The sequence below is a fragment of the Triticum urartu genome, chromosome 5, assembly GCF_003073215.2.
Source record: "Triticum urartu cultivar G1812 chromosome 5, Tu2.1, whole genome shotgun sequence".
NCBI lineage: Eukaryota > Viridiplantae > Streptophyta > Magnoliopsida > Poales > Poaceae > Triticum > Triticum urartu.
In genome coordinates, this window is record NC_053026.1 from 606,651,205 (window position 1) to 606,668,205 (window position 17,001).

The window sequence follows — 17,001 nt, forward strand, 5'->3', positions numbered from 1 at the left end:
TGGAAGGAAAGCTTGGCGATGCGGATATTTAGATCTCCTACCATTGTAACCGACTCTATGTAACCCTAACCCTATCCGGTGTCTATATAAACCGGAGGGTTTTAGTTCGTAGGACAACATACACATCAACAATCATACCGTAGGCTAGCTTCTAGGGTTTAGCCTCCTCGATCTCGTGGTAGATCTAATCTTGTACTACCCATATCATCAATATTAATCAAGAAGGACATAGGGTTTTACCTCCATCGAGAGGGCCCGAACCTGGGTAAAACTTCGTGTCCCTTGCCTCCTGTTACCATCCAGCCTAGACGCACAGTTCGGGACCCCCTACCCGAGATCCGCCGGTTTTGACACCGACATTGGTGCTTTCATTGAGAGTTCCTCTATGCCATCACCGTCAGGCTCGATGGCTCCTACGATCATCGATAGCGATGCAGCCCAAGGTGGGACCTTCCTCCCCGGACAGATCTTCGTCTTCGGCGGTTTCGCACTACAGGCCAATTCACTTGGCCACTTGGAGCAGATCGAAAGCTACGCCCCTGGCCGTCAGGTAAGATTCGAAAGTTTAAACTACATGGTTGACATCCGCGGGGACTTGATCCTCGACAGATTCGAGCCACTGCCGAGCGCGCCGCACTGTCCCGACGAGCATGATCTAGCTCTGCCGCCGAACAGTGCCCTGGAGGCCGCACCCGCATCGGCTCCGATCCTTAATTCGAAGCCAACTGCGCCGATCAAGGATGGGCGGTTGGACGCCGCCTCGGGGGCTAAGATCCCAACGGCGATTGAGCCGAACACCAGCCCCGCACTCCGAGAGACTCATGACTCCAAGGAGCCGGACTCCTTTCCGGACTCTGAACCCTCTGCGCCCAAGCCAATCGAATCCGATTGGGCGCCGATCATGGAGTTTACTGCCGCGGACATATTTCAGCACTCGCCTTTTGGCGATATTCTGAAGTCACTGAAGTCTCTTTCTTTATCAGGAGAGCCCTGGCCGGACTACGGCCAGCAAGGTTGGGATTCAGACGATGAAGAAATTCAAAGCCCACCCACCACCCACTTTGTAGCCACTGTCGACGACTTAACCGACATGCTCGACTTCGACTCCAAAGACATCGATGGTATGGATGCCGATGAAGGAGATGATGAAGAACCAGCGCCTACTAGGCCCTGGAAAGCCACCTCGTCGTATGACATATACATAGTGGACACCCCAAAAGAGGGAGACGGCGATGGAACAACGGAGGATGACCCCTCCAAGAAACAGCCTAAGCGCCGACGTCAGCGCCGCCGCTCAAAATCCCGCCAAAACAAACACGGTGATTCCAACACGGGAGATAATAATACTCCGGAAAGCGCCAAAGAAAACCCCCTCCAGCAAGATTTAGCACAGGAGGATGGAGAAACCAGCCCTCATGAGAGAGCGGCAGACAGAGAGGTCGAGGACGATAATTATATGCCTCCCTCCGAAGACGAGGCAAGCCTCGACGACGACGAATTCGTCGTGCCAGAGGATCCCGTCGAGCAAGAGCGTTTATAACGCATGCTTATGGCCACGGCAAGAAGCCTCAAGAAAAAACAGCAACAGCTTAAAGCTGATCAAGATTTGCTAGTCGACAGATGGACTGAAGTCCTTGCGGCCGAAGAGCATAAACTCGAACGCCCCTCCAAGAGCTACCCAAAGCGTAGGTTGCTACCCCAATTAGAGGAGGAAGCACTTGATGCGGCCGACCAGCCACCTCGTGGCCGCGACAGAGAGGCATCTCGGCCCTCCACTCAAGCCGCACCCCATACCAAGGCACGGGACTATGCGCCGGACCTACGAGACATGTTGGAGGACAAGGCTAGACAAACAAGATCGATCTACGGATCGCGTTGGCACCCCACGGCTCGAGACGACATCCGTCACGCCGGCCACAAATTCTGCAGGGCCGAACACAATAGACAAAGCTCATTGGAGCTACGTCATGATATAGCCCAGTACAGAGGCGCCACACACCCACTCTGCTTCACAGACGAAATAATGGATCATCAAATCCCCGAGGGTTTCAAACCCGTAAACATCGAATCATGTGATGGAACAACAGACCCTGGGGTTTGGATTGAGGACTATATCCTTCATATCCATATGGCTCGAGGAGATGATCTCCATGCAATCAAATACTTACCCCTCAAGCTCAAAGGGCCAGCTTGTCACTGGCTCAAAGGCCTCCCCGAAAGCTCCATTGGAAGTTGGGAAGAGCTCAAAGACGCCTTTCGGGCAAATTTTCAAGGGACTTATGCCCGACCCCCGGATGCGGATGATCTGAGCCATATAACTCAGCAGCCTGGAGAGTCAGCCCGAAAGCTTTGGAATAGGTTTCTTACTAAAAAGAACCAGATTGTCGACTGTCCGGACACCGAAGCCTTAGCGGCTTTCAAGCATAGCGTCCGTGACGAATGGCTCGCCAGACACCTCGGCCAAAATAAGCCGAGAACGATGGCCGCATTAACAAACCTCATGACCCGCTTTTGCGCGGGTGAGGACAGCTGGCTAGCCAGATGCAGCACCAGCGACCCCAGTACATCGGAAGTTAGAGATGGAAACGGGAAATCACGGCGCAACAGCAATAACAAACGCCGGAATAAAGAAAACAGCACGAAGGGCACGGCAGTAAACGCCGGATTCAAAAGCTCTCGGCCAGGTCAAAAGCCGCCCACTAAAGGCACCAGGGATGAACTGTCCAGCCTCAACAAAATTCTAGACCAAGTATGTCAGATCCACAGTACCCCGGGTAAACCTGCTAATCATACCCACAGAGAATGTTGGGTCTTCAAGCAGTCCGGCAAGCTCAATGCCGTACACAAAGTGGAGGACACACCAAGTGAAGACGAGGACGAGCCCCCCAAGCAAGACACGGGGGAACAAAAGAAATTCCCACCAGAAGTCAAAACAGTAAACGTACTACACATGATCAAGGGAAAAAATAATGCGGCACCCCCAGGAAAATATACCCAAGTGCCTGTCACCTTGAAGTCCTGCCAATGGTCGTCTCAACCAATCACTTTCGACCATCGTGATTACTCAGCAAGTATCCGACACGCAGGATGGGCTGCCTTGGTATTAGACCCAGTAATTGGTGGATATCACTTCACACGAGTCTTGATGGACGGCGGCAGCAGCCTAAACCTAATATACCAGGATACAATCCGTGGGATGGGGTTAGACCCAACACAAATTCGCCATAGCAATACTACCTTTAAAGGAGTAATGTCAGGCCCAGGGGCTCGTTGTACGGGCTCCCTCCTACTACAAGTTATATTCGGCTCCCCCGATAACTTCCGTCGCGAGCATTTAACTTTCCACATCACTCCGTTTCAAAGTGGCTATCAAGCACTGCTAGGACGCGAAGCTTTCGCTCGCTTTAATGCAATACCACACCACGCCTCCCTCACACTCAATATGCCCGGTCCACGTGGCATCATTACAGTGCACGGAGATATCAAGCGCTCTTTGCGCGCCGAAGAGAGTGAGGCTGCCTTGGCAGCCGAACATTAAAGACGTCCGGACCAGCGATCGAGTCCGGCGCCGCTATTTACACCGAATAGGTGATCACACCCCTATTCATCAATACAAGGGGCTCAACACGCGCAGACAAGTGGCAAATTCTTATCATCTTCAATTATACATGGTTTTTTAAAAAACTATCTTTTTGCACGACAACTCTTTCACTTAACTTCCTCTCTTTTACAGACGATCATCGTGCTACACCCGTCCAGGATACGGCACAGCGAAGACACAGGCGCAGACGTGCAGCAGGGACCCGCTCAAAGGATTCTTTTTAGATTAAGACCCTGCATAAACCTTTTTTACTGTCTCTTGTTGATACATATCCACCGTTGTGAAGGATGCTGACGTCTTGGCATGTGGCCATGCCAGAACAATGCACGTACCTGGACACAAGGGGCTTCTTACAAAGGCCATTATTTAGGCCCGGTTTATACCACAAAGGCCGAATACCTTAGGGAGTGTTTGACGTTGCGAGTTTGGCCCTATATGCATCAGCTCCGATTTATTGTCTTTGGTCAAATGTTGGGTTTGCCCGGCTCCTGTGTTTTGGTGCCTTACGTTCCGCTTTACCGGCTAAGGTAGCACCAGGAGAACTACTGTGATTGTGCCCTGGTTCATCCGGATGAGCACCTCAGTAGAGAAAGCCGAAAACTGACTGTCATGATATAGCGTGAGACTGGTCAACCACTCGATGACCTGTGGGAATGTTAGAATTCCTCCGCCTTAACGAAGGGCCGTTTTCCGGCCAGGCATATATGCACCCCGAGATCGGGAGAGTGCGGAGCCACCAGGGGCTATCTAGTAGCCCCACTGTCAAACTCCTATGGCTAACTGAAAGTGTTAAAGCATTATAGTCCGGTTGCCTCGCTCGCTCCGCTATCACCTCCTTAATAGGACCAAGACGTTGGGTTAAGTCTGAACGCGTGTTTTTGCTAGCACCTCCGCATTATATGCATGGGGGTTGAAGCCGACGACTGCAATCTTCCAGGTTATACACACGTGTACAAAAATGGCCGCCCAGGAGGCATCATATTACTTTCAGGCAAAAGTATAAAAATAGCCTTATAAAACTCTATAAAAGCATTTCGCCTACAATGAGATTACATGTCACTTAAACATAATATTTTTTGAGCACTGGGTCTCTGCCAAACGGGCACCCTCAAGAACTTCTTCAAAGTAGTGCTCAGCAGCCTTTCGACCTATGGCCGAATCCCGCGCTGCAACATTGGTAGCATCCATCTCCGCCCAGTATGCCTTGACACGGGCAAAGGCCATCCGTGCGCCCTTTATGCACGCCAACCTCTTCATCGCATCAATGTGCGGCATCACATCGAGTAACTGCTGCACCAAGCTGAAATAGCTGTTCGGTTTTAACCCTTCCGGCCATAACTGATCCACAACAGACCTCATGGAGAGTCCGGACAACCTATTTAGTTCGGCCCATTCGGCTAATTGGTCAGTCAATGAAAGTGGACGCTCGAGAGTATGGAATTGTCTCCAAAACAGCTGGTCTACTCCACGGTCCGTCTGACCCTGGAAGTACTTGGCCGCATCGGCAGCGCTCGCCGCCAAATCCATATACACATCCTCCGAGCTCCACAGCTGATCCAGGGGGGCATACCGTGGATCTCCGAACTTCCTCCGCAACATAAAGGATTTCCCAGCTACAATATCCTCGGCTTCCTGCAGCTCCTCCTTCTTTGCCCTCATAGCAGAGCGGAGGTCCTTCCTTGTCGCAGCAGCCTTCTCAAGGTCCGATGCCTTCGCCTGGTTTTCCTTTTCAAGAACCCGGCAATGGTCGGCGGCGGCTTTTAATTCTATAGCCATCTTGGCCATCTTATCTCGGCTCTCGCCATGTGCGGCCTTCTCGGCTTGCAACTCTTTGGCCGCCTTTAAAGCAGCCGCATTACCCAACCTCGCTTGTTCCTTGGCTCGGGCAAGTTCTGCCCGCAAGGCTTCAACATTGGCAGCCCCATCTGCAGTCACAACATATTAAAGATACTGGCATCATGCTACTCTCCCTATGTGACGTTCACCAGATAATGACACTTACCCTGTGCCTCGTCAAGCCTTTTGTTAACAAGCTCGATGTCGGCGTCTGCCGCATCCAACTGCCGTTCTAAATGGGCAAAGTCGCTAGTCCGGCTAGCCATCGGAGCTTCCATCACCTGCACATCGAGGCAGTATGGTTATTACCTGGGAATATGATCCTCTGTTCGTCGTCGTTTCTGACGACAACCAGAGTCTCAGGGGCTACTATCTACACAAGGCACACCTAGTATGTGCAGGACTATCATACATTATTTTACGTACCTCAAACCCTGTCGGTAGACTCATAAAAGCTTTATGCAATCCGCTTTCGGCGGACGAGATTCTCTCCATCACCGTATTCATCAGCACATGGTGTTCATCTGGGATGGCCGCTCGCCCCACCAACTCCCTCAGAACATCCGACCGCACACTAGACGGTGTCAGACTCGTTTGTCTGCTCTCTCCGGGAGCCGGACACTGGGAACTTCGGGGGTCGATAGGATTATCTTCTGGCCTCGCCGGACTCGGAGAGGCCCTCCGTGACGACACTTCAGGGTCGCCCGCTTCCAGAGCGGAGGAGTCCGGAGGGGGCGTTTCACTCTCCATCATCTCTGGAAGAAGATCCCCCAAAGACGAGCTCATTTGAGAGGGGCTAAGGCCCGAACTGCAAAGATACATGCAGTGGTTATCTTCTCAGAAGAAAAGACGACATATCTGTACTATTAAGGTATTTTGGGCCACTTACGACTCGTGGGAGAATTGATCCCCTCGCAGACTTTGTGCGGCAATGGCGCCCCCCGAGGTAGGACCCTCTGTGGGAGAATTCTTCCCTCATTTGGAAGTTTCGGCTTCCGAATCCCCGGGCGCAGTCCTTTTCCTCTTCTGGTCATCTTCCTTCATGGAGACACTCGTTCCCTCGGCTGGAATGGGCAGCGTTGAGGGCCCGCGTCCGCCCGTATTACCATCCATAGTATTTTCCTTTAAAGGCTCCAGGCAGGGTGCGGTCTGGAGCATCTTCTCCAATACCGGATTTTCCAAACCCTCAGGGAGGGGGGCCGAACACCGAATCAACTTCGCCTTTGTTAGCCAGTCCTGGTCAAAAAGCGAACTCTCAGAAATAACTTCGTAACAAAGGAGAGATAGTATGTTCGGCCGGAAGATGCCTTACCTGTACGGCGGCGCGGTTGCTACTCAGGCCCGCGTCCTCGGTGATTTCCGGACACTCCACCTGAGGTCCGAAGAACGACTTGTACATCTCCTCGTGCGTCAGGCCGAGGAAATTTTGAATGACGCGTGGTCCCTCGGGATTAAACTCCCACAAGCGAAGAGGCCGGCGTTTGCAAGGCTGGACTTGGCGAACTAGCATAACTTGTGCTACCGCAACCAAACTGAAATCTCCATTAAAGAGATCTTGAATGCGGCCCTGCAGTATAGGCACGTCCTTGGCCGGACCCCAGCTCAATCCTCTGCTAATCCATGACATCAGTTGTGGTAGAGGGCCCGGGCAGAAGACAGGGGCGGCCGCCCACTTGGCACTTCTAGGAGCCGTGATGTAGAACCACTCCTGTTGCCACAATTCAGACACCTCTGGAATGGAACCTTTGGGCCATGCAGCTCCCATCATCTTGCGTATTGAGGCACCTTCACACTCCGCATATTGCCCCTCGATCATCTTCGGTTTTACTTCAAAGGTCTTGAGCCATAGGCCAAAGTGAGGGGTAACCCGGACGAAGGCCTCGCACACGACAATAAATGTCGTGATATGAAGAAAGGAGTCCGGAGCTAGATCATGGAAATCTAGCCCGTAGTAAAACATCAAGCCCCTGACAAAAGGATCCAGTGCAAGGCCTAGACCTCGGAGGAAGTGGGAGACGAACACGACGCTCTCGTTGGGTTCGGGGGAAGGGACGGCCTGCCCCCGGGGAGGCAGCCGTTGCAGAATCTCGGCGGTCAGATATTTGGCCTCCCTCAACTTTTTGACGTCTTCTTCCGTGACGGAAGAAGGCGCCCATCGGCCTTGAAGGCTAGATCTGGACATGACTGAAGGTTCGGAGCACCTGACCTGAACTTTGGGCGTTTGAGCTTGAGGTGGGGGAAGGATTCGATTGAGCACAGGAGGGAAAAATAAAAGGCCTCGTCCCTTTATAAAGAGGGTGGATATCGAGCGTCCTCCCCGTGTCCGTTTGGACTTGCCTATGATCTAGGAGTCCTAGAAGCGGTTGGGTTACCCACGCCCATATCGATGAGAATCCCGGAATAAGGGGACACGATTTCTGCTTTAACAAGACATGCCAAGGAAACCGCCTCGCATAACTCGCTGAGATGGGACAGTAAAATGGTTCGAATAAAAGCTTGGCCATGGTGTGATGTCACACTATAGAATACGTCAGCAGATTAGATTTGTGTAAATATTATTCTCTCTATGGCAATATGTGGAAACTTATTTTGCAGAGCCGGACACTATCTTTGTGTTCGAAATCTTCTATGAAGTACTTGGAGGAGGAACCCGCCTTGCAATGCCGAAGACAATCTGCGCGCCGGACTCGTCGTCATTGAAGCATGGTTCAGGGGCTACTGAGGGAGTCCAGGATTAGGGGGTGTCCGGATAGCCGGACTATACCTTCGGTCGGACTCCTGGACTATGAAGATACAAGACCGAAGACTCCATCTCGTGTCCGGAAGGGACTTTCCTTGGCGTGGAAGGCAAGCTTGGCGATGCGGATATTTAGATCTCCTACCATTGTAACCGACTCTATGTAACCCTAACCCTATCCGGTGTCTATATAAACCGGAGGGTTTTAGTTCGTAGGACAACATACACATCAACAATCATACCGTAGGCTAGCTTCTAGGGTTTAGCCTCCTCGATCTCGTGGTAGATCTACTCTTGTACTACCCATATCATCAATATTAATCAAGCAGGACGTAGGGTTTTACCTCCATCGAGAGGGCCCGAACCTGGGTAAAACTTCGTGTCCCTTGCCTCCTGTTACCATCCAGCCTAGACGCACAGTTCGGTACCCCCTACCCGAGATCCACCGGTTTTGACACCGACAATGACCATAGTTTGAGGAGTTCATGTATTCACTATGTGCTAATGCTTTGTTTCAGTTCTCTATTAAAAGGAGGCCTTAATATCCCTTAGTTTCCAATAGGACCCCACTGCCACGGGAGGGTAGGACAAAAGATGTCATGCAAGTTCTTTTCCATAAGCACTTATGACTATATACGGAATACATGCCTACATTACATTGATGAATTGGAGCTAGTTCTGTGTCACCCTATGTTATGACTGTTACATGATGAACCACATCCGGCATAATTATCCATCACTGATCCAGTGCCTACGAGTTTTCCATATACTGGTTTACGCTTATTTACTTTTCCGCTGCTACTGTTACAATCACTACAAAATACCAAAAACATTACTTTTGTTGTCTTTACTTTTGTTTCCGCTACCACCACTATCATATTACTTTGCTACTAAACACTTTGCTGCAGATACTAAGTTTCCAGGTGTGGTTGAATTGACAACTCAGCTGCTAATACTTGAGAATATTCTTTGGCTCCCCTTGTGTCGAATCAATAAATTTGGGTTGAATACTATACCCTCGAAAGTTGTTGCCATCCCCTATACTTGTGGGTTATCAAGACTAATTTCTGGCGCCGTTGCCGGGGAGCATAGCTCTATTCTTTGAATCACTTGGGATTTATATCTGCTGGACACTATGAAGAACTTGAGAGATCCAAAAACCAAGATCTATCCCTCAACTACGAGGGGAGGTAAGGAACTGCCATCTAGCTCTGCACTTGATTCACCTTCTGTTATGAGTAAGTTTGCGACACCTACATCTGCTTCTGCTATTCGTTCTGATATGTCGCATGTTATTGATGATGCCACTTCTGCTATGCATGATACTTATGATGAAACTGCTTCTATGCCTGATACTACTGTGCCCCTTAGTGAATTTCTTGATGAAAAAATTGCTAGGGCTAGAGAAAAAGAAATTATTGAATCTGAATACGATGATGATAGTGATGATGAAAATATGCCTGTTATTCCTGAGGGTTATCTTTTTGATATGGAATCTTCTGCCGCTATTTTAGCTTGCAGAGATAGATATGAGCTTAAGAGGTTATTAATTAAATGGAACAAAGAATCACTTAGAGATAAAATGAAACCCGACCCTGCTTTTGCTACTTCACCTATATGTGTTCTTGATAAGGATTATGAATTCTCTGTTGATCCTGATATAATTACTTTGGTTGAATCTGATCCGTTTTATGGCTATGAATCTGAAACTGTTGTGGCACATCTTACTAAGTTAAATGATATAGTTGCCCTGTTTACTAATGATGAGAGATCACGTTACTTTTATATACTCAAAATATTTCCGTTCTCATTAAAGGGTGATGCTAAGATATGGTTTAATTCTCTTGATCCTGGTTGTGTGCGTAGTCCCCAGGATATGATTTATTACTTCTCTGCTAAATATTTCCCTGCTCATAAGAAACAAGTTGCTTTGAGGGAAATATACAACTTCGTGCAAATTAAAGAAGAGAGTCTCCCACAAGCTTGGGGGAGGCTTCTCAAGTTACTTAATGCTTTGCCTGATCATCCTCTTAAGAAACCCAAAATACTTGATATCTTTTATAATGGACTAACTGATGCTTCCAGAGATTACCTGGATAGTTGTGCTGGTTCTCTTTTCAGGGAAAGAACACCGGATGAAGCCTAAATTCTATTGAATAATATGTTGACAAATGAAAATAATTGGGCACCTCTGGAGCCAGCTCCTAAGCCAGCTCCTGAGCCAACTCCTGCTCCAATTACTGAACCTATTCCTAAACCAACTCCGAAGAAGAGAGGTGTTCTATTTCTCACTCCCGAAGATATGCAAGAGGCAAAGAAATCTATGAAAGAAGAAGGTATTAAAGCTGAAGACGTTAAGAATTTACCTCCTATTGAAGAAATACATGGTCTTAATATACCGCCTGTTGAAGAAACATATGATCTCAATTCTTTATTTACTAAAGAACCTCCTGATCCCGATATCCCGACACAGGTAGTAAAGGTAAATTCTCTCTATAGATTTCATGAAGGTGATATCCCTCACTATAAGCCTGCTAGGCAATGCTTTGATGAGTTTGATAATTTTATTGTTAAACAAGAAAATTTCAATGCTTATTTTGGTAGACAATTGAAATATGATTCCAATATGCTTAAATACTTGGGTGATTATATGGCTAATATTAAAGGTGAACTTAAAATTGTTGGCAAACATGCTTCTATGGTTACCACTCAAGTATAACAAGTACTTAAGGCTAAAAAATAAGTGCTTAATGAAATGAATAGTAAGAAAAATGATTATGTTGTTAGAGTGGCTACTAGAACTGGTAGAATGACTCAGGAACCTTTGTATCCTGAAGGCCACCCTAAGAGAATCGAGCAAGATTCTCAAAGAAATAATATTGATGTTCCTAGTTCTTCTAAAAAGAAGAAGAAGAAAAATGATAGAACTGTGCAAACTTCTAGTGAACCTATTGCTGAACCACCTGATAATCCAAATGATATTTCTATGTCTGATGCCGAAACACAATCTGGTAATGAACATGAACCTAGTAAAAATATTAATGATGATGTTCATGATGATGCTCAACCTAGTAATGATAATGATGTAGAAATTGAACCTGATGTTGATCTTGATAACCCATAATCAAAGAATCAATGTTATGATAAAAGAGACTTTGTTGCTAGGAAACATGGTAAAGAAAGGGAACCTTGGGTTCAGAAACCCATGCCCTTTCCTCCGAAACCATCCAAGAAAAAGGATGAAGAGGATTTGGAGTGATTTGCTGAAATGATTAGGCCTATCTTTTTGCGTATGCGATTAACTGATGTGCTCAAAACAAATCCTTATGCTAAATATATGAAGGATATCATTACTAATAAAAGAAGATACCGGAAGCTGAAATTTCCACCATGCTTGCTAATTATACGTTTAAGGGTGGAATACCAAAGAAACTTGGAGACCCCGGAGTACCTACTATACCTTGGTCCATTAAAAGAAATTATATTAAAACTGCTTTATGTGATCTTGGAGCCGGTGTTAGTGTTATGCCTCTCTCTTTATATCGTAGACTTGACTTGAATAAGCTGACACCTACTGAAATATCTTTGCAAATGGCTGATAAATCAACTGCTATACCTGTCAGTATTTGTGAGGATGTGCCTGTTGTGGTTGCAAACGTTACTATTTTATATTTTAACGGACTTTGTTATACTTGATATTCCCGAGGATGATAGTATGTCTATTATTCTTGGAAGACCTTTTCTTAATACTGCAGGGGCTGTTATTGATTGCAACAAAGGCAATGTCACTTTTCGTGTTAATGGTAATGAGCATACGGTACACTTTCCGAGGAAACAACCTCAAGTTCATAGTATCAACTTTATTGGAAAAATTCCATCGATTATGTGCATATCCCCGTTGAGGTAACTTAGTGTTATTCGAAATTTCTCCAGTTTCATGATTATCGGAATGAGTTTGTTAACAAGACTTGATCAACCTTGTTAGTGGATTCTTTTTTATGAGCATGAGATGGATGAAACTAGAAGCACAAACTTCTGTACCCCAGTTTTACTTTCTGTTATTTATATCAAATAAAGTAAAAATAGTATTTTCTGTCTGTTTCCTGACTTATCCGTGCAATATAAAAATATCTCGAAAATAAAAGTCCTCAAAATTACAAGCCAATTTAATATGATTTTTTCGGGGAATATTTGAGGATTTACTGTGCAAAAATTACCGCGGGAGGAGCTGCCACCTGGCCACGAGGGTGGTGGGCGCCCCCCCTCTAGGGCGCGCCCCTGCCTCGTGGGCCCACGGTGGCCCTCCTCCACTTATCCCAACACCCATCTTCTCCCTCTATCTCACACAAACCCGAAAAACCAACTCAAGCACGAGTTCCAGCCACTTTTGCTGTGATTTTCGATCTCCTTGCTCAAAGCACCTCTCGCAAAACTGCTTGGGGAGATTGTTCCTTGGTATGTGACTCCTCCATTGGTCCAATTAGTTTTTGTTCTAGTGCTTTATTCTTTGCAAATTTGTGCTGCATAGGTGACCATGTTCTTGAGCTTGCATGTCAAATTTATATGGTTCTAAGTAGTTCTAATGCTTGATATAGGCTCTAGGCACTTATAGGAGTAGTTGCTATTAGTTTTATTGAAGTTGGTTCACTTTTGTTTGAAGTTACTAAGAATTTCAGATTATTTCAGAAAAATAATGAGGAGATTTTTGAGGGGATCATCGAGCCAAAGCTCGAAGGAAAAGGCACTAAAGCCTAAGTACAATTTGCCACGCACCGCGGAGATTCGGGCGTGTGAATGGCCTTCTGAAGATTTCTTGAGAGTAGCCGGTATCTATGAAGATTTTCATGAATTGGTTCACAATGCAGGCCTCACCGCTTTCCTCCACGACCAATGCGATCAGTATCTCTTACTCACAAATACTTTTGTGCAAAACTTTCATTTTCATTCTAGGAACTCACCACCTATGGTGGAGTTTCATTTATATGATGAGCATAAGGAGATGTCACTTTATGATTTTTCTCGAATTTGTTTAATCCCTTTTGAGGGCAAGACAGAAGAACCACATCATGATGATGTGGCTGGGTTTATTGATACTATCGTTGTAGGAGAAACTAGAAAGGTTTCCGATGCACGAATCACTAGCATACATTTTCCTGTTTTATGTTACTTTGCATTATTTGCTAGTCATTGTTTAATTGGACGCAGAAACAGTGGAAACCTTAGTATCCCTGATATAATTATTCTGCACCATGGTTTATACAGTGATAACACTTTTAGTATGGGCGGTACTAATGCTAGACGGTTAAGTATGAACCGTACTAAGGGTCCCATCTTTGGAGGCGTCTATGCCACACGCCTAGCTGCACATTTTAACATACCTATTAGGCATGCTGAGAAGGAAGAAAAGGTGCTTCCCCGTCTTTATCTAGATCATAAAAGTATGGTGGCACATGATTTTATTGTTAAGAATAGGGCAGGAGAGCTTAAATATCAATTGTTCTTTAACAAACATCATCCTGAGACTATTATCCCGCCTGCTCCTTCTTTGTTTAATTTTGTAGGACCCTACCTCGTTACGTGGGCTGCCGTCCAAGCTTACAAGAATCTTGCACCAGCCCCGGAACAGGAACCACAAGATGAGCCTCCACGACAATCTGTTTATTCTTGGGATCCAGAGATGACTGTCAGCCAGTGGCAGTCAGAGTCTTCTTATTCATCACAGTATGATCCCAACTATTCCTCCTCATCACAGTACGACCCCAACAACTATTATTATGGATATCCGCCAGGCCAGCCATGGCCATAGACCAACTTAGGCCAAAAGCCTAAGCTTGGGGGGTACGTATTTCTCACCGACATTACATTTATGTTCACACACACTCATTGCTAGATGTCGGTGCTCATACTTTTTCATTGTAATATCCATGCTAGTTTATTTTCTTTTTCCTGCTTTCTTCTTGTGTGTCTGTTAAACCTTAAGAAAAAACAATAAAAATTAGTAGTCGTTTATTTTTCTGCTGTAGTAGTAATAATTAAAAAGAAAACCCAAAAATATTTCCCGTTCTTCTTTTGCTTGTTGGGAGCTTTCCCGTGTAAATAGTTTTATTTCTTTTCTTTTCTTTGGGGGTCAGTAGGAGAAGACCATAATTAAATTGTTGAAGTGGCTCTTATATGCATTACTGTTGATTTAACCAAGAGCCCATATTGCTTTGTCTTCTCCTGTTTATTGAATGCTCATAGATTCCAGCTTAGTCCAATGCACGTACACTCTTATTATTATTCACACCGTTCGGTCGTGCAAGTGAAAGGCAATTATGATGATATATGATGGACTGACTGAGATGAGAAAAGCTGGTATGAACTTGACCTCTTTTGTTTTTGTAAATATGATGAGTCCCTCGTTCTTGATTCAGCTTATTATGAATAAACATGTTTGCAATGACAATTAGAGATCATAGTTGCTTGTGCCATGCTTGATTAGCTATGAGTTATAATGATTTATCTTGTGTGCCAACATGCTATTGAGATGATTATGATGTGGTATGATGAGGTGGTATCCTCTTTTGAATGATTTAAGTGACTTGACTTGGCACATGTTCACGCATGTAGTTGAAACAAAATCAACATAGCCTTCACGATATTTGTGTTCATGGTGGATTATATCCTACTCATGCTTGCATCCAATGTTTATTAATTTTAATGCATGTACATGGCTGTTGTCGCTCTCTAGTTGGTCGCTTCCCAGTCTTTTGCTAGCCTTCACTTGTACTAAGTAGGAATACTGCTTGTGCATCCAATCCCTTAAACCCCAAAGTTATTCCAGATGAGTCCACTATACCTTCCTATATGCGGTATCTACCTGCCGTTCCAAGTAAATTTGTATGTGCCAAACTCTAAACCTTCAAATAAACATTCTGTTTTGTATGCTCGAATAGCTCATGTATCAACCGAGGTTGTCCTTATCTTCCGTGTTAGGCGGGTTATTCTCAAGAGGAGTGGACTCCGCTCCTCACTCACGAGAAAATGGCTGGTCACCGGGATGCCCGGTCCCATGCTTTATGCAAACTAAATCAAAATTAATTGTAAACAAAACTCCCCCTGGGACCTGATGTATGTTGGAGGCACTCGTTGTTTCGAGCAAGCCATGGATTGATGCTTGTTGGTGGAGGGGAGTATAAACTTTACCATTCTATTTGGGAACCGCCTATAATGTGTTTAGCATGGAAGATATCGCCATCTCTTAGTTGTTACGTTGACAATAAAAGTATACCGCTCAAAATACAATTTATCTCTATTTCAAAACTGAGCTCTGGCACCTCTACAAATCCCTGCTTCCCTCTGTGAAGGGCCTATCCATTTACTTTTATGTTGAGTCATCACCCTCTTATTAAAAAGCACTAGCTGGAGAGCACAACCGTCATTTGCATTCATCACTGTTAATTTATATTGGGTATGACTATGATTGGATCTCTTTTACCATGAATTACAATGTCTAGTCAGTCCTTGATCTTTAAAGGTGCTCTGCATTTATGTTTTGCGGTCTCAGAAAGGGCTAGCGAGATACCATCTTGTTATATCATATTATGATTGTTTTGAGAAAGTGTTGTCATCCGAGATTTATTATTATGACTTGCTAGTTGATTATGCTATTGATATGAGTAATTATGAGACCTGAGAATTATTGCAAATGTGGTTAGTTATGATCTATGCTGAAAACTTGAATGCTGGCTTGACATAGTTACAACAACAAGAGCAAACAGAGTTTGTAAAAGTTTTTCTTTCTTTCTTTCAGTTTGTCAACTGAATTGCTTGAGGACAAGCAAGGGTTTAAGCTTGGGGGAGTTGATACGTCTTCGTCGTATCTACTTCTCCAAACACTTTTGCCCTTGTTTTGGACTCTAACTTGTATGATTTGAATGGAACTAACCCGGACTGACGCTGTTTTTAGCAGAATTGCCATGGTGTTGTTTTATGTGCAGAAAACAAATATTCTCGGAATGACCTGAAACTCCACGGAACATCTTAGAAAAAATAATAAAAAATCCTCGCCAAAGATGAAGACCAGGGGGCCCACACCCTTCTCACGAGGGTGGGGGGCGCCCCCCCTAGGGCATGCCCCCTTCCTCGTGGGCCCCCTGGAAACCCTCCGACGCCAACTCCAACTCTATATATTTGCTTTCGGAGAGAAAAAAACAAAGAGAAGAAATCATCACGTTTTACAATACGGAGCCGCCGCCAAGCCCTAAAACCTCTCAGGAGGGCTGATCTGGAGTCCGTTCGGGGCTCCGGAGAGGGGGATTCGTCGCCGTCGTCATTATCAACCATCCTCCATCACCAATTTCATGATGCTCACCGCCGTGCGTGAGTAATTCCATCATAGGCTTGCTGGACGGTGATAGGTTGGATGAGATTTATCATGTAATCGAATTAGTTTTGTTAGGGTTTGATCCCTAGTATCCATTATGTTCTGAGATTGATGTTGCTATGACTTTGCTATGCTTAATGCTTGTCACTAGGGCCCGAGTGCCATGATTTCAGATCTGAACCTATTATGTTTTCATGAATATATGTGAGTTCTTGATCCTATCTTGCAAGTCTATAGTCACCTACTATGTGTTATGATCCGGCAACCCCGAAGTGACAATAATCGGGACCACTCCCGGTGATGACCATAGTTTGAGGAGTTCATGTATTCACTATGTGCTAATGCTTTGTTCCAGTTCTCTATTAAAAGGAGGCCTTAATATCCCTTAGTTTCCAATAGGACCCCGCTGCCACGGGAGGGTAGGACAAAAGATGTCATGCAAGTTCTTTTCCATAAGCACGT